The following is a 24,346-nucleotide window of genomic DNA, read 5'->3' as shown; positions in this document are numbered from 1 at the left end:
TATTATCCAACTTAACATGACTAAACCTAAATCTCAGTGCTTGCTCTCTCTGCTCTACCTCCTGTTAATGTAACTCTATTTGTCTAATTGCTCAGACCAAAGCGTATTGTCATCCTTGCCTTCTTTTTTTCACGTCCCACATAAAATCCACCTGAAAATTTTACTGATCTTCAAAATACATACAGAACCCAAGTACTTCTCCTGAACTACACTGCTAATACTTTGCTTCAATCCAACAGAAGATCTCTTCCAGATTTTTGCAAAAACTTTTTTTTTTTTTTTTGCTAACATTTATTTTGATAGTCTGACTTGGATGCATCTGTGAAGTAAGAGCCCTGTGAACTGGTGACTGTCTTAAGTATATCCCATGTGTTATACAAGCCAGTGCATGTACCTTCCGCGTTGTTCCTGTTTTCAATGGCTTCGAAATTAAGATGACCCAAAATCTTTTGTCCCTGAAGTAGGCCATCTAAATCATGACAGGAATAAAACCCCAGTAAGCAGCAGACCGTCCTGGAGCTGCTGAAGCCTCTGAATGGCCTCATGCTCAACTACCCGAGGGCTGGCCCAAGCGGCAGGCAGTGTAGTGAGGACTGACCGTAGCACCAACCAAGCGCTGAAATTCAAAAAGGAAAGGAAATGAGCACGCTCCATATGTGGACTTTCCAGTAGGAGTCCTCAGCGCTATTCCAAAATCCCTTTAATTGATCTGTGCTTCCACCTTTAGACCCACATACTCTACTCTCAGTCTATCTAACAAAGTAACTATTTTAACATCTATGTAGATCATACTATTCTTTTGTGCAAAAAACTTAGCAAAGTCTCAAAGAGAACATATTTACAATGACCTGAGAACATCAACAGTCCCAGTTTCCTTACTAAAGCCACCTTCTACTACTCTCCTTCCACAGTACACGTTACACATGACCTTCTTGAGTTCCCTTAACATACATTCATGTTCCAGCCTCAAGGATTTTGCACTGGCTTCTTGCTCTGTTTAGAAATATCTTCCTTCAGGTGTGTGTATATCTTGCTCTCTTACCTCTTCCTTTTACCTCTCTTACCTTTGCTCATCTGACATCTTTCTTTTGGAGGTCTCTCTCCTGACTGCCGTAGTTAACATTGCAAAGCAGTACTCTTACCCATCCCATGCTCTTTAATTTGTTTTTTATTGTGAGAATTATGTTAGCCATTGTCTCCTTTTAACTTACTATATAAGTCAAAAATTTATTATATTCAGTGGCTGTCTAAACTCAATAGAATGCAGGAATTTTTAAAATGTTAATTTCTATAACTAAAATACTAGGTAGCACATAAACGCGTACAAAAATATATGTTTTTTGTTGGAAACTGGATAAGAAAAATAAATATTTGGGTGAGTAAAAAGAAAAATAGGAAGACTATCAATATATGAGTTTAATTTCTGAAATCTTTCACTGAAAAGTTAACAAAAGTGCTTTGGGAGAAATAAGAAGTCAAATTACGTTTAACGTGATCGCAGCTTTAATAATTTCATCAAAATATTTTGTTACCCCTTAAACAGGTTTATTTTAGTGGAATAAGTAGAGCTTCCTGGAAGCTTAATTTTTTTTAGTTTCATCACCATACGCCACGGTATCAACTCAATTAATTCCTTAGTAATCAGGAGACTCTAGAAGGATTTCACATAAATATAATTATTCTGGTGGCTTAATCTGTAGGTAAAATTATGTATCTATTCAGAAATTTAATAGAGCGTCATTTTCATAGTCTTGTCCAATAGCCATTCCTCTTACTTCTATGTTTTTCCTTCTCCTACCTCTATTTTCACTCCTAGAAACACATTAAAATTCAAAACCACAATTGTGCTTTATTCACATATACTACATATACATGTATAGATTAAATTGAAAATCAAAGAGGCAGAAAACCTCCACTGCATTTAATTTCAAAAATTTGATGAATGATGATATACAAAGTAAAGCAGTTAATTTATCTTTATGGTGGTAATTTCTTCAAGAAAGCATATATATATATATATATATATGGCCTGCACTTTGCCAACTCCTGTTCTAGACTATTATGTAAAATAATATATGTATAAGATAAATATAAGATATATATATCTCAAGGTTTTTTTTTTTTAAGATTTTATTTATTCATGAAAGACACACACACACACACACACACACAGAGAGACACAGGCAGAGGGAGAGGGAGAAACAGGCTCCATGCAGGGAGCCCCACGTGGGACTCGATCCCAGGTCTCCAGGATCACGCCCAGGGCCGAAGGCAGGCGCTAAACCGCTGAGCCACCCAAGGATTCCCATATCTTAAGTTTTTTAAAAGAAATATACCCTAGCTTCAAAGATGGATCAAAATTAAGATGTTAGGAAATCTACATGTTTGCAGATATTCACATATTTGAGCTAGAGTGGAATAAACACAAATATTACCAGGATGTTTGATCAGATGCTTCACTTTGCATGTACACAGTTTAATGTTGATATTTCCAATTCTGAATGAGTATTGCTTCTGGCCCCAGTTACAATGTCCATATGGACATGCAAAAAGTATGAATCAGTCATTAATTTCTATTTTTAAGACCCAATATGGATTTAGCTAATAATATGAGTGGAATGTTTGACCTCCTGAACATATACTTTGAACTTGACTATTCAGCTTGAAAGTTTAAAGTCAGATTTTTCTGTAACTATCAGAGATTCTGACAAATAGAAACTTAGGCTTGATATTCAAATATGTAAATATTAACTATGAATGACCATTCTTCCTTAATAAATGCTAAATATATTTTCTCTTCATTGGTGTTTTCATTATGAAAATAATACAAAGAAATATTCTCATTGAAAAGTTTAATCATTCAGAAATATGTAAAGTAAAACATGAAAATCCTTTTCAGATAAAGCCCATGTACTTCTTTTCCTCAGAGGCAATAGTTTCTCAATAGTTTGGTGTATCTAGTTCTTTTCCTCTACATTGGCATATATATGTATGTATATATTTTTTTACTCAACATACATATATATATATACATATATATGTATAATTAAATTGAGCTCATATTGAAGGTATTATTCTGCAATTAAGAGGGGTTTTCTTTCCTTCATCTACTAACATTTCAGATTTTTGTTCAAGACATTCTTAGGAATCTAGAATGTTCCATAAACAAGAGTATATTTTGAAGCTGGGCCTTATTACCTGATAAATAGTTTTACTCCTTTGAATTTCTTGTTGTTTTTTTTTTCTTTCTTTCTTTTTTCTTTTCTTTTCTTTTCTTTTCTTTTCTTTTCTTTTCTTTTCTTTTTTTTTTTATAAAGAGAGAGAGATTGCATGTGTGCAGATATATAGGAGAAGGGCAAAGGGAGAGAGAATTGTTTTTTTTTTTTTTTTAAGGTTTTATTCATTTATTTGAGAGAGAAAGAGAAAGCCAGCACAAGTAGAGGGAGGACCAGAGGGAGAGGGAAAAACAGGTTCCCCACTAAGCAAGGAACCCAACTCTCAGGGCTAGATCCCAGGACCCCAGTATCATGACCTGAGCTGAAGGCAGACACTTAACCAGATGAACCATCCAGGCACCCTGAGAGAGAGAATCTTAAGCAGTCTGATGTTAGGCTTTAGTCTCATAACCCTGAGATCATGACCTGAGCCAAAATCAAGAGTCAGATGCTTAATTGACTAAGCCACCTCACTCCTTTGAATTTCTGAAACAAATATCATACAAAGCTTTTAGAAAAGTTTAAGGTACAAATGGAATATAATTTCCTTTCAGATGAGACTTTGAACATTACTCATTTCTTTTCTCTTTTATTTTTTTATTATTTTAAGTAAATTGTTAACCACGTGAATAATCTATATTTTATTACATTTCCTAATGAGCAAATTTAAAATATACATGAACAACTAAAGAGAACTCTTTAAAGAGTTCTTTTCATATTACAAAATATTTTTCTATAATTTACCTCAGTAAGTTAAACATGATAATTATGAATTTGCTATTATTACTATGTTACAGGTAAGAAAATTTAGTCTCAAGAGGTTCAGTGAGTTTTTCAAAATTACATAAGTAAAAGGTGTGATGCCTTGGTGGCTCAGCATTTGAGCATCTGCCTTTGGCTCAGGACGTGATCCCGGAGTCCTGGAATCAAGTCCCACATCTGGCTCCCTGCATGGACCCTGCTTCTCTCTCTGCCTAGGACTCTGTCTCTGTCTCTGTCCCTCTGTCTCTCTTGAATAAATAAATAAAGTCTTAAAAAAAAAAAAGTAAAAGGTGAAATCTAAAATTCAAGATACACATCTTGAGACTCCGAGAGAGAATGAAAATTTGACCTTTTCTTCTTCAAATTTGTTCTGGATTTTTCACATTTGTTTTTTAAATAATAAATATTGAGTGATTTTTTTAATACTCTAGCATTAAGTATAATACTTCTACTTCCAAAAACATTAGAAGTTGAATTTATCAAGCATTTTAAATGAAATATATTGATGTTGATGATATAAGAATATTTTCTATAAATGCATTTATTTATCATTTAAAATGAGAAGATTTAAGTTTTGGCTATATATAATTTTAAAAAGCATTTGAAAAGAGTTGAAAATGTGAGTCTTTGTTTTATTTCAGTTGAAAAAATATTAGGTGATACATACTGAACACTCGCTCTACACAGACATTATATTAATATTTCTACAATTACAGTATTTATACTAACAGCAGTCCTGTGATGATGACGTATATTCTTTTTTGTACAAGAAAGGTATAGACTTAAGTTTAAAAAGTCTATGCAAGGTAATATAATTAGTAAATAGTAAATCCACAATTCAAACCTCTGCTGTCTATTTTTAATGTGTTCTTAACCTCAAAATTACTATACTCTGAATTATCCCAAAGTTTAAATAGAAAAAAAAATTGTGTATTTTCAAGTCCCTTTGAAGAGATCTCAATAAAATCCAACCTCATTAAGTTTATTCCCTATAGAGATATTCTTCAGAATGCTGAAAGAAATGTTGCTTTTACCTTTATTTTTTTAACTATATGGATTTTGGCATTCAGGTCCATGTTAAGGGGTTAGAATATAAATTTTATGCCTGTAAAATTTTCCATTTTGTTAATGTCTTTTATGTGGCAAATTCCTCTTGTTCTTTATTATGGTCTATGAGTATAATGAGTGGCTAATGATATCCAATATTCTGAATCATTTTATGTATATACACCATATGCATGCAAATTTGATTTGCCTAATACTCAGATCTTTAATTTGCATTTTCATAGAACTAGTTGAGTATTATGAGGTAAAATTATATTGACTGGTTTCAATATCTTAGAATGTTAAATTATCATTATATGGGAAATGTTCAAAGGCATTAATTATAAATGAATCATGAAAAATATTCTCAAGGCACACATCTTGAGTTATAATGTGATAATAGCTACATGTCCTAAAGATTTATTTTAGAGTTATGGTACATACCCAATGCTTTGATTAAAAAAATTAAACCGAGTGATTTCAAAAGGAACATATTCATTTTTTCTTACTTGAGATACCAATGTGAATATGTTTCTGTATATCTAAACTGGTACAGTTTAGATACAAATGGCATAGGTATATAATGGCATAACATTCCAGAGACACCAAGTGCATACCAATAAAAATACATTAGATTTTGGGGGCATCTGGGTGACTCAGTCAGTTAAGCTGCCTTCTGCTCGGGTCATGATCTCAGAGTCCTGGGATGTGGCCCTGCATTGGGCTCCCTGTCCAGTGGGGAGTCTGTTTGTGCCCTCTCAAATAAATAATATATTTTAAAAAATTAAATGTTTATTCAACAAAAATATATTGTAATGTTTACTGCCATAAACTTTGTAAAAATACTAATATAGGCCCTGATCAGAATCATTAGAAACCATGCATGTTCTAGCATGAGACTTGCCCATTATCTTCTGGTTAAAAACTGACAGTATTTTCAAATGAAAAGGCTGAATCAGGTAATGGAGCTGAAACTAGCTAGAAGTATGGAAGCATTCTAGTACTAAACCAAAGTCTAGCTTACTGTGCCTAGGTTTCTGATTTGAGGAATCCAGGCAAAAGAAATATATTGAACAAATATCCTGACACATTAAAAAGCATGGTGAGGGTGGAAGTATAGGTGCAATTTGTTTTATTTTTTCAGTCTTTCTCAATCCTACTTGAAATTTAAAGAATTTAACATAGAATTACCATGTGACCTAGAGATTCCACTTAAAGCTATATACTCAAAAGAACGGAAAATAGGTGTTCAAAGAAATTACTTGTACATCAATGTTCACAGCAGCACTATTCACAACAGCAGAAGGTAGGAAGCAACTCGAGCATCCACAAACAGATGAATGAACAAAATGTGATATGTACATACAATGATATATTATTGAGACTTAAACAAGATGAAAATTCTGCACATGCTCCATGAAGGAACTTTGAAGACATTATGCTTAGTGAAGTAAGCCAGTCACAAAGGACAAATACTGTCTTATACCCAGTATAATACCCATATAATTATGAGGTACCCAGAGTAGTGAAATTCATAGAAAAACCATGTAAAATGGTGATTACCAGGGGCTGAGGGAAGGGGAGAATCATGAATTAGTGTTTAAGGGATATGGAGTTTCAGTTTCAGAAGATAAGTTCTGGAGATTAATGGTGATTATTGTTGTACAACAGGCCATTGAACTGTGTACTTAAAAATTGTTAAAATGGTAAATTTTATTTATGTATATTTTACAATTTGTAAAAATAGAAAAATGAATACTTTTTTGCCATAAAGTAATAGGGTGACATTAAATACCACTAAGACTTTCAATTAGATTGAACACTCAATATTTAGAGGGACTGAGTTATAAATTAGTTCTTTTCAGAATAAGTCTGAGAAGTTGGATCATTTAAAGAGGCCCAAAAGTTTCAGCCCTGCATTCAGCAACAGCAAATGATCTTGGCTTCCAGAAATAGCTGCTTCTGTTACATAAAGTTCTGTCCCTGATCTTACTCTATGGTTGGAGCCTGGAGAAGATATTATCACCTGTAATTTTTAGTAATCTTTGCCATTTTCCTCAGGTGCATGTTCTATTTTTTGTTTATTTTCTCTTACTGAATCTACGTCAGATACTTAAATTTAATGACTAAAGATTGTAGTATCACTGTAAGTTTGTGATGAGTATTTAACAAGCATGTTGTAGAAGTATGAATGGTACTTAAAAAATGCTCAATATATTCTTTTTAATGAATTGCTAACTCACCATTTCTAGAAGGGGGCTAAAATCCATATTGTCCAAAGGTCAATGTGTATATCTTGTGTTGGAGTATCTTTGGGGGATAGGAAAGGGAGTGTTGTTGCTTATCCAATTTCTACTTCTATGGTAAAAAGTTATTTATTAAAATCATCTATAAATTATTATTTAGAAGTTATGACATCTTAATACACGTATAACAATAATTTATTGCTCACTAGAAATGAACCACTGCACACTGAGAGTGTAGTGTCATGTCACACTCCCTTCATGCAAAATATTTCCAAAAGAAAAGATCACACATTCTCCTCCTGCTCATTAGGCTCCAATCTCACTGTTCTTAAAGGCTTTCACATGGCATTTCCTCCCCCTAGTGCCCTCTATGCACAAATTCTCACATAGCTACTTTCTTACTCTTTAGGTAGGCTTAAATGGCAGTGCATTAGGTATGTTTCCTCTAAATGCCCAATCTGGATATTAGCATCCTTTTCACTGACTTTAGAAAACTTACAACAACCTGGAATTTATCTTATTAATTCATTTATCTATATCACCCTTTGGGCTGTAAAGTTTTTAGGAGTAATGGCCCCTGTGCAATAGTATATCCTTAGTACTTAGTACACTATCTTCCACGGAGAAGGCATGTGACAAATATTACAAACTAATTATTTAATTAAATGCCAGTAAACACTCAAAATTAATTAGGGGAAGATAAAGTGTGCTCATTTTGAGGTTTTATTACCCCAGTATACACTGCATGTTGTAAGGGTATATATTTGAATTTTAGTTTGAGAAGGAGAAAAATAGTAGAGTGGCCTGCATAATTTCCAAGTTCCCTTTGAATACTGTATATTTTGTTTTGTTAGTTTTTTTTTAAAGAAAAGTCTTATATTTTAAATAAATAGTAGAAAGACTACATTTAACTTACATAAATGTTACAAAATCTAGGCTTAGTAGTTTGTGAAGGATGCTTATAAATTATTGGCCTACTTTTGTCATTCTAGTACCAAAATTGAATTATTTTCCAACTTTTGAAATCTATATTAAAACTGTATTTTCCTTCTCTACTAAAAAGGCTCATAATGAGCACATTCCATTTGCACTGCAGATGCAGTCAATGATATTTGCTCTTTTTTTCTTTTTAAAAGCTGTATTAATTCTCTTGGAATAAAGTCTATAGTACGACTTAATATTAGAAAACCCAAATAAGACAAAGTTCCTGTTCCATTTCTTATTGTTAAAGTCAGGGAAGAAAATTATTTAAAATATGAATTCATCATTTAAGAATGGCAGGTGGAAACGGAGGTCAGTACCTACATATTTTTTACTCATGTCTGACAACCCTTAACAACTAAAAAATATAAGATATTTCCTTTTGGAAGAATAACAGTCAAGATAATTTTTTTAAAGATTGTGAAAAGAGAATTTAAAATAGCTTTGGAAGTAATTTTAAGTATAATATATAAGTATTAAGTGTAATGTTAAAGTATAATGTTTTCTTGACATGGAACTGAATTTCTCAACTTTTACAAGCAAATTCTTTCTTGAATCCTCAACATTAAGAAGCGTGATAATTGAGCTACTAAACAGGACAAAACATGCAGCATTACTTTACGTATTTCTTTGCCAAAAGCAGTATTTTATAAAAGAATATTTAAGTATTATAATTAAATTTTACAAACAAGTTGTCATTCAGAATTTAACATCTAGTCTATTCTGTCTCCAAAACTATACTTTTCAAATAGAATATTTTATTTTCCTCTATTTGTCCCAATACATAAAATTAAATGCTAAGTATTTGATCTGTGCATTTCAGTCTAGTTGTACTAGTAAACAGAGATAAAGTAACCAGTATAAGAGTCCAGTAGGTATACAGCCCAGTGTCCTTAACCCTTTGATTGATATTTGCAAATATTTCTTTTCATATTACAAATTGTCAATGTTTCAAACAGTGAAACAGAGTTTTTCTTTCTTTCTTTTTGTATACTTGGTTTTCATTATATAATATGTGCTTCTGATTTAAAGAACAGATTGAAACATAAAAGAATTTATAAAATATAAACAGTATATAAAAGTGTATATAAAACAGAAAATATATGATCAATTATTTCCTTCATTGTCCCCCTACCAAACAACCTTGAATTTAGGGCATACTAATTCAGACATTATATTAAGCCCAACTTTAGCTAAAAAGAACTAAATTGCTTATATATTTATCAGCTACTTTCATGAATACTTTTGAACCTTTTATTGTAATATAAATAACCTATAAACACAAAGAAAGGACTTCTAAAAATAGTTCAAAGTTATTCATTAAAATACACAGGCAATTTGGGAATGCTTGCTACATCTCTATGGAGGGTTACTTGTTCTGATAGTAGAAGGGAGCAAAGGGCCTCATAATAAGTACAAAGTTGCTGAAGTAGCCTAGGTTCAATGAATATTCAAAACTGACCTACCCAATCTCTCTTCCTAGGTTCAATGAATATTCAAAACTGACCTACCCAATCTCTCTTCTAAACAAGGTCCACTACACTAAGGAGAAAGTACTAGAAGGAACTAGAGTGGGGAAGAGGGAGAAAAAGGAGAACTCAGAAAGCAAGATGCCGTATTTTAAAATACTACACAAAAACAATAGAAAAGTGGGTTTCTGTGATGTAGTAAAAATTATCTGAACCAAACATCTTTTAAAAATGAGTGAGAAAAAGAAGTATTAGTGCCAAATCTCATGCAATGTTTCCATGGGAAAAAAGAGATTACAAAGCATAATGATCACAGCGAGATATGTCTTCTCAAGCACATCAAAACTCTAATATTTCCAAACAAATTTCAAAATAAATTGAAAGACATCAAGAAAATGATACCAGGTATGAATTAACAAAACATATCATATCAGAAGGAGGAAGACATTCAGAGATGATGTGACATACTCATACAATAATTTGAAATAAAAGAGAAAATCATTTCACACATGAAGACTAAATGAGAAGAACCAAAAAAAGCAACTCAACAAAGAATGTTTTAAGAGAAAAAGATAGGAAAGAAAAATATTTTTACATTAATATTTACAAAAGAGATTTGTAAATACATTTTGAATGAATATAGTTTAATTTTGAGAATATTTACCCAGAACAAGCAACAAAATACAACCAAACAACAACAACAAAAGCAAACGGAAAACTGAAACCCAAAAAAACTTTGAGCATCTGACACAAGGGTATGTGACTTACTAAGGAAACAAAATTACATCATTAGATAACATGTTGCTACCACAGGGCACCTGGGTAGCACAGTTGGTTAAGCATCCAGCTCAGGTCAGAGGTGTGAGATTGAGCCTTGCATAGAGGCTCTGCACTCAGCTAGGGACTCCGCCTAAGATTCTCTTTCCTTTTCCTTGTACTCTCATGTGTTCTCTCTCTCTCTCTCTCTCAAATAAATAAGTAAATCTTTAAAAAAAAGTGATATAAAGTTTTAAAAAAGTAGGCATGTACTTTTGGGTGATACAATCATAATGAAAAGCAGAGTGCCTGGATGGCTCAGTCAGTTGAGTGTCTGCCTTCAGCCCAGGTCATGATCCCAGGGTCCTGGAATCAAGCCCCACATAGAGCCCTGCTCAGTGGGGAGCCTGCTTCTCCCTCTTCTTCTGCCTCTAACCCTGCTCATGCTAGCTCTCTTTCTCTCACTCTCTCTCTCAAATAAATAAATATTTTTAAAAAAAATCACAATGAAAAGCAAAAGAGTGATTATAAAAGTCAGAATAGTAGGTGCTTTGAGGGGAGAAGAGCCACGGTTAATACAGAAAAATGGAACTTTATTGACTTGGGTCGTGGTTTTAAGATTATTTGATTTATAATGGTTTATTAATCTCTGTATATCTGCCAAGGAATTGGTCCTTTTCATGATTATCAAATTTGTGGGCATAGAGTTGTTTATGGTACATATTTATTGTTCTTCTAAGGTCCATGAGATCTGTAGCGCTGTCCTCTCATTTCTGTTATTAGTAATTTGTGTTTTCCTTCTTTTTTTTCTTACTTAGCCTTCCTGTTTAAAAAATCATATTCCAGGGGAGCCTGGGTGTCTCAGCTAGTTAAGCGTCTGACTCTTGGTTTCAGGCTGGGTCATGATTTCATGGTCATGGGATAGAGCCCAGCATTGGGCTCCACATCCAATGTGGAGTCTGCTTATCCTGCTCCCTCTGTTCCTTTCCCTGCTCGTGCTTGTACTTTCTCTCTCTCTCTCTTTCTCTCTCTCTTACTCTCTCTCTAAAATAAATAATATATTTTTGCTCTCTCTAAAATAAATAGGTGCATCTTGGTGTCTCAGTTGGTTAAGCATTGCCTTTGGATCAGGTCATGATTCCAGGTTCCTTGGATCCAGCTGTGTATCAGGCTCTCTGCTCAGTGGGGAGTCTGCTTCACTCTCTCCCTCCACTACTCCCCCTGCTTGTGCTCTTTCAAATAAATAAATAAAATCTTTCAAACTAAAATAAAATAAATAAAATATTTTTTTAAAATATAATTAAAAAATCCACAATGCAACATCCTTGTTGATGGTATTTTGTCACCCACTTCCTTCTCATTCACAAAAAAGGAGGAATAGGAAAGTGCTTTCCTTTCCTTATTAAGGGACTTGCGCATAAAAAAAAAAGGGGGACTTGCCCAAAAATATGGTCTACAATTACAAAGCACATGCTTTGAATCTATTTTTTTCATGCCAAATCATGATGTCATTTACTACCATATAACTTCCTTCCATGATTTGGGATGTTAGGTAATTTTATCTGAGAGATTTAAATGGTTTTCTAGGAACACATGAACTTAGTCAATGGCTCATTCATTCATTCATTCACTTTGTCATAAATAATAATTGAGCAATCTGAACAATGCACTATGCTTTCTGTAATACAGTAATTAATACATCATTCCCAAGCAACCTATATAACAGTAAATGAATAGAAAATTAAATATACTTTATTACTTCACTACAGGCAACTTCACTATCATAAAACAAAACAAAACAATACGAAACAAAAAACAGTTTCTGTCCACTTTGTTGATGGAGGCATCAGGGTTAAAAAATACGTGAAAAATGGTATCAATCTCATGATTTTTCCTAAGTAAGGAGTTGGTTTTGTTCAGTTAATCAAATTTGACATTATTAATCCTCTAATTCAGAAGCTGGGTCTAGTCATTTAAGGTATAACTTTGCTTAAAATGCAGGTTAAACAAATTCTAACTGATGGGATAATGCATCCTTTGACCAGATTTTGCTGTCTTGTCTCATATTCCCTCTCCTTCACTGCTGCTCTCCAGAGTTGGTACTAATTTTGTTCTTCAACTTATACCACCTAATTTCCACTTGAGGGCCTGTGCTCTTTCTCTTCTCTCTGTCAGGAACTCTATTTTCCATATTGACCATTTGGTTTCAAGTCAAAAACTGTACTCTCTAAAAATTCTCCTTGTAAACCTTACCTAAAGCACTCTCTGTTCTTGTCCCTAAGCCACTCTCTATCCCAATGTTAAACAATTATTCCTATGTCAAATTTCTATTTATTTAATATTTTTACCTATTTAACAAGTATTCTAAACATCATGACAGCTCCATGAAGGCAGGTGCCAAATCTCTTATCACTGTAACTGGCACTAGAGCAGTTTCCAGCTCACAGACAAAATTCAATATGTATTTCTTGCATGACTATACTGCAGTGAGAAAAAAAAAAAGCACACTGTGTAAAGCAAATAATTTTGATATATTCTCTTATTAATTTACATGTAATATCTGATTAAGAGGGTTTCATCTCTCTTTTCTTTATGTGCCTATTTCTCTAACTGGGGTTTTATTTTATTTTTATTCTATTAGTCTTTCTAGCCTTATTCTCATAGCCATCACCTCAAAGTTTTATATAATTTATTTGCACTCTAAACACATTTATATTCATGTAATCTTTTATGTTCAAGCTGTTACTCAAAAGCTGGTAATTCCTGAAAGTATGTTTTACACTTGATTTTAGCCAAAAGGCCGAGAAGCAATCTGAAAGTATATTTTAATGAGCCACTCATATTAGTACCTCTATAATCTTTGCCATTGTGATGATGGCAAACCACTGATATTTGCATATACTATAAGTGGGAAATAATCTGTATAGATACATCTTGTTTTTCCAGAATTGAGAAGACATTTTATGTAATCAACATGGTTAATTATCTCCCTTAGAAGTTCACAATATTGGGTCAAGGACTGGGTACAGTTTGCCAATAGCTACTACCCCCAGGCCTTGTCTGCATCTCTACTCCCATAGAATATTGATTCTCTAGGTAATTATTTTTAAATGAATTCATATCAACTTAGAACTTCTTGGGGACTTAAATACTTAGAAACTAATATATATATATATATATATATATATATATATATATATATATATATATATAATGTATATGTATTCACCAAAATTCAGTTTAAGAGACCTCTTCCTACCCATCACAGCATCAGAGTGGTGTTCTCAAAGACTAATGAAATTATATTAGTTAATCACCTATTTTAACCTCCCATGTCTTCCCATTTAATTGACAATAAAATCTAAACTCCAAAAACCTAGTCTCTGCACACTGAACCAAGAGAAAGAGCTAGAAACACAAGTCCATCCTTTTCTTAGGCCCCCAAAGCCTTTCTAAACTAGTACTGAGAATCTCTGAAACCTAAAAAAAAGAGGGGAGTGGGAAACAAGACAAAAAACAAAATTTGGGAATTTATTTCAAACCTTGGCTAGGAATGTTTTGAAAATACTGGTATAATGAAATGAACAGTGGGATGTGAGTCAATACATTTCAATTCTAGTCTTGTAGAGGGCCTAATTTATTATCTGTATGGCATTAGGCAAGTTACTTTATTTTTCCGGGGCCAAATTTGTTCATGTGTAAAATGAAAGTTTGTCTCTGGAGCTCTTTCTAGCATTGCAATAGCTAAAAATGTATTATCGTGGAAAATTATCTTTTAGAACTAAAGTATTCACAGTAGGAAAGCCTTAGGGTGTCTATGGGCTAGGATGCTGTAGCAGCTGAAAAGAGTTTAGTAACAGCATTAAATGTGAGAACTGTCCATAAACTGCAAACAATATTAGGGAAAGAATAACACCATGTGAAAAAATTTCAACAATGTCTTCCCTTTATTAGCCAATGAAATTAGTTGCCTTGAACAAAAAACAGATTCTTTCACCTTCCATAAGAAGGTGGACTGATGATATTACCTATATGGAGTCAATGGTTGAGCATCTGCCTTTGGCTTAGGTCGTGATCCCAGGATCCGGATCCAGTTAGGCATAGGGCTTCCTGCAAGGAGCCTGCTTCTCCCTCTGCCTATGTCTCTACCTTTCTCTTAGTCTGTGTCTCTCATGAATAAATAAATAAATCTTAAAAAAAAAAACCCTAATCTTTCTACAGATAAAATTTTTCCTGAGTTTTGATAAATGCATAGATGAACTACTATGCTAATGTTCTTTATATCTATCATATGCTTTGGTGGACTTCAAAGATATAGAAAAACTGGAAATATCATAAGGAATGGTAAAACTACAAAAGTACAATATACTTAGAGGTTGAATAAAATGAAGTGGTCTCTGTGATCATGTAACCTTATCTTGCCATCCTAAAAATAAATGATTCAGATTAATTAAGAAAAATTGAGTTTGTGAGAGAGATGTTTTTTCATCACCCACTGAGAATTACTGCACTAAGCTGCCATTTACCAGAGGGATCATAATTCTCAGGAGTAGAACATTTTAAATAGTATTATTAGGCTATAGAAGAAATTTCCTTTTATGGAAGGAATTAGAAGTCACCTTCTAATGCTAAATGATTATTATATTATTTTGGGAAAAAAAAGTTTGGCTATCTGATAAAACAATTTCACAAGCTAAAAAGTAGGTTGAAGGAAAGTCATGCATATATAAGAATATTTTTGAATAATAAGGAATAGGAATAGATGGTAAAAAAAAAAAAGCTGTAGGAGATGGCTCATAATGGAATAAACACAATTATCCTTTCCAAGTAAATATGTTGCTCAGAATATGACAAAGAAACAATCTGAAATTGGTTTGCAAAATAAAGATGTACCCTAAGCATGAAGCTCATATCATGTTAATTATGCTTTAGCCATTTAAACATAAAATAAAGCTAGTAGGAGGTAAAAATATTACAAAATTATCTGCTTTCCATTTGCCCCCCACCCCAACATGCCTTGTTGGAAGTGTGGATTAGAACACAAAAGATAACTTGTAGTTGTTTACTACTTTCTTCCGTTCTGTTGAAATTTCCCAAGGTCAACATCACCTTGCCTGCTTATGATCAATGATGGTAATTGTGAAACTATGCACGTAGACAATGCCCAATAAATTAGCTGATGATGATAATTTTTACTCTCTTGTAACCTAGATTTATTTTCCTTCTCTAAGATAAAAATGAGTTCAATATCTCAAGCTGCTTAGATACCACATTATATTTCAACTATTCTTCCTACATTCTAATATTTTACCATATAGCTTATTTGTAAAATAGATTGCTCTTCTACACTATTTTATGAACCTGATTCACTTTTCAGTTATCCTGTCTCTTCTATTGTCCAGCTTAAAAATAAATGATTCTAAGTTTTTTATTTTTCATTAGTCTTTAAATTTTACTTGCTTGTGTATGAAGAACACAGTGATGGGATTAATATTCCAATTATTTGGTGTGAAGGGGATTTATTGTGCATGTGTGCATGTATGTGTGCAAATTTGTTTTGCATACTCTAAAATAGATACATCTCCTTCTTCTATATAATTTGAAATAATTATCAAAAGAAAATCAACTGCAAGATCACTGCCTAAGTGGTTCAGAAAGTCAAAGGAAAAAATGATTAGGGTACTTTTACAGAGGTTGTTTATTGTTAGCAAATAGCAATCTTGATTTGCTCTTGTCAGCAATAGCAAAAAGAAAGAAAATACAGGGCCCAATGTCAATTATTACAGAAGGAATTTTCAGTTGAAGAACCACCTAGTGGAAACAAGAATAATTTAATGTGAAGTCCACAGAGTAAAAATGTTTCTCATAAACCAGTTATGAAAGACACGACATGCAGATTGTGTAAAACTGTACTTTAGAGAGGTTCCACATAGAGAAACTTATTTTCAATTATCCAATATCTTTACAGAAGTTTGCCACTGTTTAGTAGACTGCCACTCTTAAATTTTCATATGTAGATTCTTTGCTGAATACCTTGACAGTTCTGTAACTTACTACCTTTAATGCCTTGATAAGAACAATATAATACTGGGGATGAACCATGGCCTTTGCATAAAAGGGTGGCATCCTTTTATCATATGATCTTATACCCAACTGACTTAAAACATGTCAAAGTAAAAGGGATTTGGCAGTTGTTAAAGTTCTGTTAATATATTCATAAAAAAATGAGTGAATTATTATTCCATTTACTCCCCAAATGATTATTTAATTCCCACAGGTACTGGGGGTTATTTTAATATTGTAAGTATATACTTGTTAGATTTCAGGAAATTAACTATAGTATGGTAGCACTTTATTGAACAATGCAAAATTTCTTTTATAAAAAGTAATCTTGATCATTTTATATATTAGTATATATTAGTTTCTATTTGGAATTTTAAGAATTCCTTTAGTTATTCCATTGTATATGTCAGAAATAAATGGTTTAAATTCATTGTTGATTTGTGTGTGCGCATTTGTGTATCTTTTGTCACCTTGGTTTCTATTGTTGAGTTTCTATGGATATTTATATTAAAATTAGCATGATCTTTTCTTTTTTTCTTTTTTCCCCCCATTTTAGTGTCACATCAACGCAGCCCTAGTCAATCAAGATGAAATAGCTGATAGAATAAACTCACTCGGTTGATACAGGCAAGCAACTGAATATGGTTTCTACTCCATAGTTTGATATATTACATACTTAAAATGACAGCTTAAAGGCCTATTAAAAAAGAATTTATTCTTGGGGGATGGCTGGGTGGCCAGGAGTTGAGTGTCCTCCTTCGGCCCAGGATGTGATCCTGGAGTCCCAGGATCGAGTCCCACATTGGGCTCCCTGCATGGAACCTGCTTCTCCCTCTGCCTGTGTCTCTGTCTCTCTTTCACGAATAAATAAATAAATAAATCTTAAAAAAAAAAAAAAGAATTTATTCTTGGGATATGTATACTTAAAGGGCATTTTGTGAAATTCAGATAATTTTTGAATACTTTTATTATAAGACAGTGTTTCTTACAGAGAAATCAAAGAGAGGTAAGCAAAAGAAAAAGAAGTAACAAACAAAAGTCTGAATTTTTACCGCACATCACCAAAAATCATAGGTGTATTGAAATTTTGTGTGTGAATTATAACATAGCATGTGTTTATAATTTTCTTTTTTAAAATATACTTGAGAACACCTTTAGGCCAACAAATAAATTTCTACAACAGAACTTCTAATAGTTTTATAGCCTTTCATTGTTTAACATCTCAGATACTCTAGTAAATTCTTATTTTGATAGAATTTTGTACTCAGAAAAACTACAAGAATAGCGTAAGGAATTCCCTTATACTCTTTACCCATATTAGCAATTATTCAATTTTTCAAATTTTTCTTTATTTTTCTTTCTCTGCTCCCTTACTCTTCCTGTCCATTTCTTTCCCTCTTCCCCACTATACATTAGCACATTTATATGTGCATATATATATACAAATTATTACATTTTGCTGAACTACTAGAGAATAAGTTAAAGAACCTTTGTCCCTAAAAGTATCTAGTATATTCATTTCCTAAGAATAAACATATTATCTTTCATAAACTAATGCAGTTTTGAAAATCAGACATATTTCAATAATACAAAATTACTGTCTAAATCATAGTCCATATTTAATGGCATCAACTGTTCGAATAATTTCTTTTAAGGCTATCTTTCCCTGAACCAGGATCAAATTCAGGACCAACACTCAATTTAGCTGTCATAGCTTTTTAGTTTCCTTTTTTCTGGAGCATATTCTCACCATTCTCTTGTTTCTTTTCATTGACACTTTTTGAGAATTAAGAAAAGTTAATTTATAGAATGTCCTTCAACTTCAATTTGCCTGCGCTTGTGATTAAATTTAGACTTTTATTATTGACAGGAATAATGCAGAAATGATGTGTATATTTATGTGCATTTTAAAGATGGTACTTGATGTCATTTGTTCCAATATTGGTGAAGATAGAGTTGATGCCTTTTTTTCAGTGGTATCCTCCAGGTTTATCCACAATAAAGTTATATTTTACATTTTTAATTAATAAGTAATTTAGGAAGAGATCTTGTAAATATTGAGCTGTTTAGAAAACCTTCATCCATGTGTTTTAGCATCCATATTTTACATGTTTATTAGTTGATAAACTACTGTAAGAAAAAGCTTTTCATAAACTTCAGTTTTATAATAATAAACATACTTCCCATGATAGATTTTCTGGAAATAAACCTAGTGGTTGTTATTTCATAAATATTTTCTCTTAAATTCACAACATTCAAATTGAAATATAGTTGAAAATTGTAATAGAGAAACATATATATACCTCAAAATAAAATGTATCATGAATCTAAAAATGATATTAGGCATAGCCTAAGTAAAAGTCTCAATAAATTTAGCAATGACATTCCTTTAATTCTTCTTCTAAATGGTTCTTTGGGAAGCTGGAATGGCTCAGTCGTTTAAATGTCTGACTATGGATTTCAATTCAGGTCATGATCTCAGTGTTGTGAGATGAAGCCCCGGGTCAGGCTTCATACTGAGCTAGGAACTTGCTCAAGATTCTCTCTCTCCCACTGTCTCTCTGCTGCCAACTTTCCTCTAAATAAATAAATAAATAAATAAATAAATAAATAAATAAATAAGTTATTTGATTGTTAGGTAACAAAATCTCTATAGTACCTTCACAGGTCTAAAAAAATTGAAAAAAAAAAAAAAAAAAAGAAAACCCACAGCCTGTGGTATAAGAAGTATTTCTGTTTCATAGAAATTCTTAGATACACAGTGAATGTTTAATAAGTACTCTAATTAAAAAAAAACTTGTCCATTTCCCTGTTTATTTGCATCAAGATGGCTTACAGCCATATTTTTATATTTTATATTATTTTAATTCCAGTGTAGTCAACATACAGTGCTAGATTGATTTGTAAGAGATCTTCATGTATTTAAAACATCACACGTTAAATTCCTATTTGTTTTTCATCTGTTTCAGACTTTTCTATTGTGTTTCACCAATTTGTCAATTCCTATGCCAGTAAGTATCTACTTTAATTCCTAAACTTGTATATTTTAATATTTGGATTAAAAGTCTTTTATTCAAAGTTGAAGCAAATAATAACCAAGGGGCATAAACAAAATTATGCTACACTTTTAAGAGCTTCTGAGACTCAAACATATGCAAATTAAAAACCTTCACTCTTTTCATGCTTCACTTAAAGCTAAATCTTTCCACCAAAACCATCAGTTATATTTCAGCACGATAACTGAAAAGATAATCCAACTGCTTATTGAATATGCTATATAGGTATAACATCTAATACTGAAACATTAGAAATTTTAGAGATGACATAGTGCTATATAAAGTTTTCTTCCCCCAGGTCAGTGTTGGCTCTAGAATCCATCGAAGTTTGAGAACACATTTTGTTTGCAAGTAAAGGCCATATGGACAGACTATAATGCACAGAAGCTGAGAGTCATCATCGGTAGATTTCATCTAAATCATAAAAAACACAAACAAAATGCATTCTGAATGATAATCTCTATTATTATTATTCACTGTCATTTACTCTAAGAGTTCATCTTTGGCAGGAACTATAACACCTATCTACAAGCAAATTGCATCCCACTACCTGACCATAAGTCCTATGTCAAGCATCTAGTTACAGATGGATGAAGCTGTAACAATCAACCGTGAAGGTATTATCCATTGACAACAGCAGAATGTGTATAAGCCTCACAATTAGAACATCTGTTATTCTATTTTCCAAATATTCTTGGTGTTTTCTTAGATTTATTCATTTATTTTAGAGAGAGTACAAGAGCCCACAAGCAGAGGGAGGGGCAAAAGGAGAAGGAGAGAAGCAGACTCCCCTTTGAGTGCATAGCCCAACGTGGAGCTTGATCCTGGACTCTGAGATCATGATCTCAGCTAAAACCAAGAGTCAAATACCTCATTGACTGAGCCACCTGGGTGCCAAATATTCTTGAATTGAAGTAAAGAAAATGGTAACTCTTCTCTGGCCATTGTAACTGCAAATTATCTAGCTTGGATGTACCAACACAGAGTATCTTAGAAATAAGTCTCCTAATCTTCCCATTTGCTTATCCTAGTGTTTATTTATTCTTGTTGTTCAACAGATGTTAGTTATGTTAGCAAAGGTTATTGTTGAATCTTAGCGTTTTTAACTTGTTTTTCTTTTGACATTCTGTTCATGCAGAAAAATCAACATGGAGTTCAAACTTCACTTTGGCACTTACTTTGGCAAGAGATTTATTTTCTCTGAGCCTCAAATTTGTTATAAGAAAAATACAAATATACAAAGTTGTTGTGAAGATTAACTGAAGTAACACATGACAGGTGCCTGGAATAGTGGTTGGCATATGCCGAGTGCACCAAAATGTTGGCATCTGATGCAGTTCTCATTTTATATGTATTATTTTGTTTTGAGATAGGACAAAGCCAATTTTTTTTCCAAAAAAAAAAAAAAAGTCATTGACCCATTCCAAACCCATTCCCTGATGCTAAACAGAGCTCAAATAGCTGAGAATTCCTAAGCAGGTGTCCTGAGCTCTTTAGGGTATAGTAGGTTGCCTAAAGTTTTTATTCTCTTGGCTTACAGTGATCTTAAAAAAAAAAAAAAAATTAAAGTGGCAGAAAATACTAGGTCAACATTATTTATTTAGTTCTATTGATATTTTAAAAGACTAATTGTTTATTTTGTCACATTTCATTATGTAAATTTATCACATTTCACTAAAAGTAACAAGAACCATAAGAATGGAGTAGAACCAGGAGCTGCTAGATAGTATATTCAGGAAAATAGGTAGAGACCCATTTCTACCCAAATCTCACTTTCTTTAAAACATAGCTTGAACAAGAAACTAAGGATAGAAAAAGAGACAGGAATAGAAACATCTACCTACCTATCTTGCTGGCAACCAAAGACACATCACTTATTTAATTTATTTGCCTTAGAATGTATATGCTTTATAAATTTATATGCTTTAGAAACTTTCAGCTTCCCACTAGAATGAGCCTAGGGCTCAACATGCAAGGTAGCTCAGTCTTATTCCCTCCAGCGTCTTATGTCAGCTATTATTGGAGTCACTCAGGTGTGGACAAGGATTACTGAACTGTTGATAGAGCTCTGCCATCTAATTATTGTTTGCCCTCCACTTGTCTTTTTTGGGAGCTGATTGTTAGACCAAGCAGTTGCTATCCATGGTCCATTAGAGCTCAAAATGCCCTAATTGTTGATTTAGCTAAGTCATGGGTTATGGGAAATAGATAGGCTCTGGCTGAGGATCTACTTATTGATTGCTTTTGTGGGACTTTAAATTTTCATTTTTATTTAGACAGTTAAAGGAGGTAAAAGAGATCGGATTAATATTTTTGAGTAAGACTGCATACCTGTCTAGTTGATGAGGTTATAATCGAATGCAAAAACAGGTACGGTCCTGACTGAGGAGTTTACAGTTCTGTTGAGGAGAAACACGAGAAAAAAATCATTGGAAAAAGAAACTACAACCCAGATATGTCCTTCAAGAAAGCGGCACTTGGTGTTATGAAACTTTATAATGAAAATATTCCCTTGTAGCAGACTAAATTTCCACGAGGAGGACTTATTTGAGCTGGAATCTGAAGGATGAACACAAGTTCAGGAGGTGAGGAGGGGACATGGGGGTGGGGGGGGATGTGTCACATGGAGAGAGAACAAACAACAGGTGAAAGGCCCTGATATGGAAAGGAGCTTAACACCTTACCATGTACTAAGAGGAAGCCCACTAAGAGGAAGCCCATTGGAGTAGGGTAGGTTAAGATGTGAGAAGAGAGGTCATCGGGCCAGGCTGTCATTCACAGTCACCCATGCATCTTCTCATTCATCCAATGAGTCTATATAGTGCACTAAGTAGGTGCACTATAAACACTGGGACTAGAGCAGTGGACATGACCGGAAATGTCTCAGAGCAAGACAGCGTCAGGTGATACAAACTACTTTTCAGAGAGTAAAATCAGGCTGAAATGATGTATCCATCCCCTGAATGTTCGAGGGGAAAAAAAAAAAAAAAAAAAGCTTTCCTGAAGAAGTGATATTTCATGGGGGGGAAAAGTAAGAAAGAGCTATTCTTCGTGAGAACAAGGGGAAGAGCATTTCACGCAGAGAAACAGCTTGCGACTGACCTTAGGAAAGTAACAAGCTTCAGTTACAAAGAACAGAGGAAATACCAATGTGACTAAAGCATAATGAGCAAGAGAGAAAGTGAACTGATGTGACACTGGAGAAAGAGGCAGGAGCTAGATCACACAGGGATTTATAGACTGGGGTAAAGAACTTAGTTATTTTCTCAAAGCGAGAGAAAGTCTTTGAAGAGTGTGCGCTGATGGTAGGAGTGGCAGTAGGAAGAGGGCATAGGTAGGTAGATCACCTACTTTTATTTTTAGAACATCAGCCTGACTTCTGGATATAAAATGAATCCTGTAGAGGCAAGATCAGAAGATTAGTTATCAGGATGTTAAATCATTCGAGCCAGGGAATGAAGATTGTTTAGATTATAGTTTAGACGAACACAAGGAGATTGATCTCAGGTTGATAGGTATTCAAGAGGATGTACTGACACATCTGGCTAAAATGAAGGAAGAAAGAAGGATGATCCCAATTTTTTGTCTTGAAATGTAGCATGGATGTTAGGGCTTTTGATTGAGATGTGGAAAATAAAAGAGAAACTTTGAAGAAAACATCTGAAGTTCAAGAGTTCTGTTTCAGACAGTTAAGTTTGAAATGCCCCCTAGACATTCAAGTACAGATGTCAGATATGTAGTTTGAGGAAACACACCTAAATTTCTAGGGAAAGGTCAGGGCTGAACATATAATCTTGATGGTCGAAAGCATAAATGGTATAAGATGAGAGGCCCTGATGTGAAATGGAGATATTTAAGGTGAGAGGACTCAGAATCAGGCCCAGGGTCAGACCTAGGTCAAATTTAAGCTTCAGATGTTGGAAATAAGATCACACCTCCCTTAAGCCTTTCACTTGGATTATTTAAGGTTAAGCAGAGTATCCACGTGCAGTTTTCCTCAGTTTACTTGTTTTCATTACTGGGTGTGAACACAGAGTGTAGACATCTACAATTCCCACCCCTCAAACGTCAGTCTGAATACACTTTTCAGCCTTGAATCAGCCAGGAAAAAAAATATGATTATGGCTTTTTTGGTCCTATTATACATTCACCATTAAAGGCTCCCGATATCCAGATAATCTGCTTCTCCCATACACACTAATCTACATGAAGCTCTGAACATCTCCTGTTCTACATCCTTATTACATTCTTCACATTCAGAAATTCTACAAATAACTGGGTGATGAACATTAAGGAGGGCATGTGATGCAATGAGCACTGGGTTTGATATAAGACTGATGTATCATTGGCCTCTACCTTTGAAACCAATAATATATATTAATTAATTGAAGTTAAATTTGAAAATTTATAAAGGTTTTATTTATTTATTTATGAGAGACACAGGGAGAGAGGCAGAGACATAGAGGGAGAAGCAGGCTCTCTGCAGAGAGCCCGATATGGGACTTGATTTGGGGGCTCTGGGATCACACCCTGAGCCAAAGGCAGATGCTCAATCACTGCACCACTGAGGCATCCTTAAATTAAAAAAAAAAAAAAAAAATTAAATCCTATGCCCTACGGAATTCAAAGACCATCAGCAGCAAAATATTCTATTTTTTCAATATCTTGTTTAAGCATTTCTATTATTTTACTGTACCAGAAAAAAAAAAAAAAAACAGTTGGCTTCTCCCTGTGGACACTATCTCCCTTGCAGT

At 33.5% G+C, this 24,346-nt stretch overlaps 2 long non-coding RNA genes across 2 annotated transcripts in view; one reads left to right on the top strand and one right to left on the bottom strand.

Annotated features, from left to right (window-relative positions):
• LOC144316762 (uncharacterized) overlaps positions 1–17,163 on the top strand; it is a 49,854-nt gene extending 32,691 nt beyond the window's left edge. The window contains exon 3 of the long non-coding RNA XR_013382614.1: positions 17,093–17,163. This is a non-coding gene — a long non-coding RNA (uncharacterized LOC144316762). The remainder of the gene's footprint in view (positions 1–17,092) is intronic.
• LOC144316763 (uncharacterized) overlaps positions 1–24,346 on the bottom strand; it is a 326,077-nt gene that overhangs the window by 141,394 nt on the left and 160,337 nt on the right. The window lies entirely within an intron of this gene.

Source organism: Canis aureus, chromosome 7, assembly GCF_053574225.1.
Source record: "Canis aureus isolate CA01 chromosome 7, VMU_Caureus_v.1.0, whole genome shotgun sequence".
NCBI lineage: Eukaryota > Metazoa > Chordata > Mammalia > Carnivora > Canidae > Canis > Canis aureus.
This window is presented reverse-complemented; position numbering and strand designations above follow the sequence as displayed.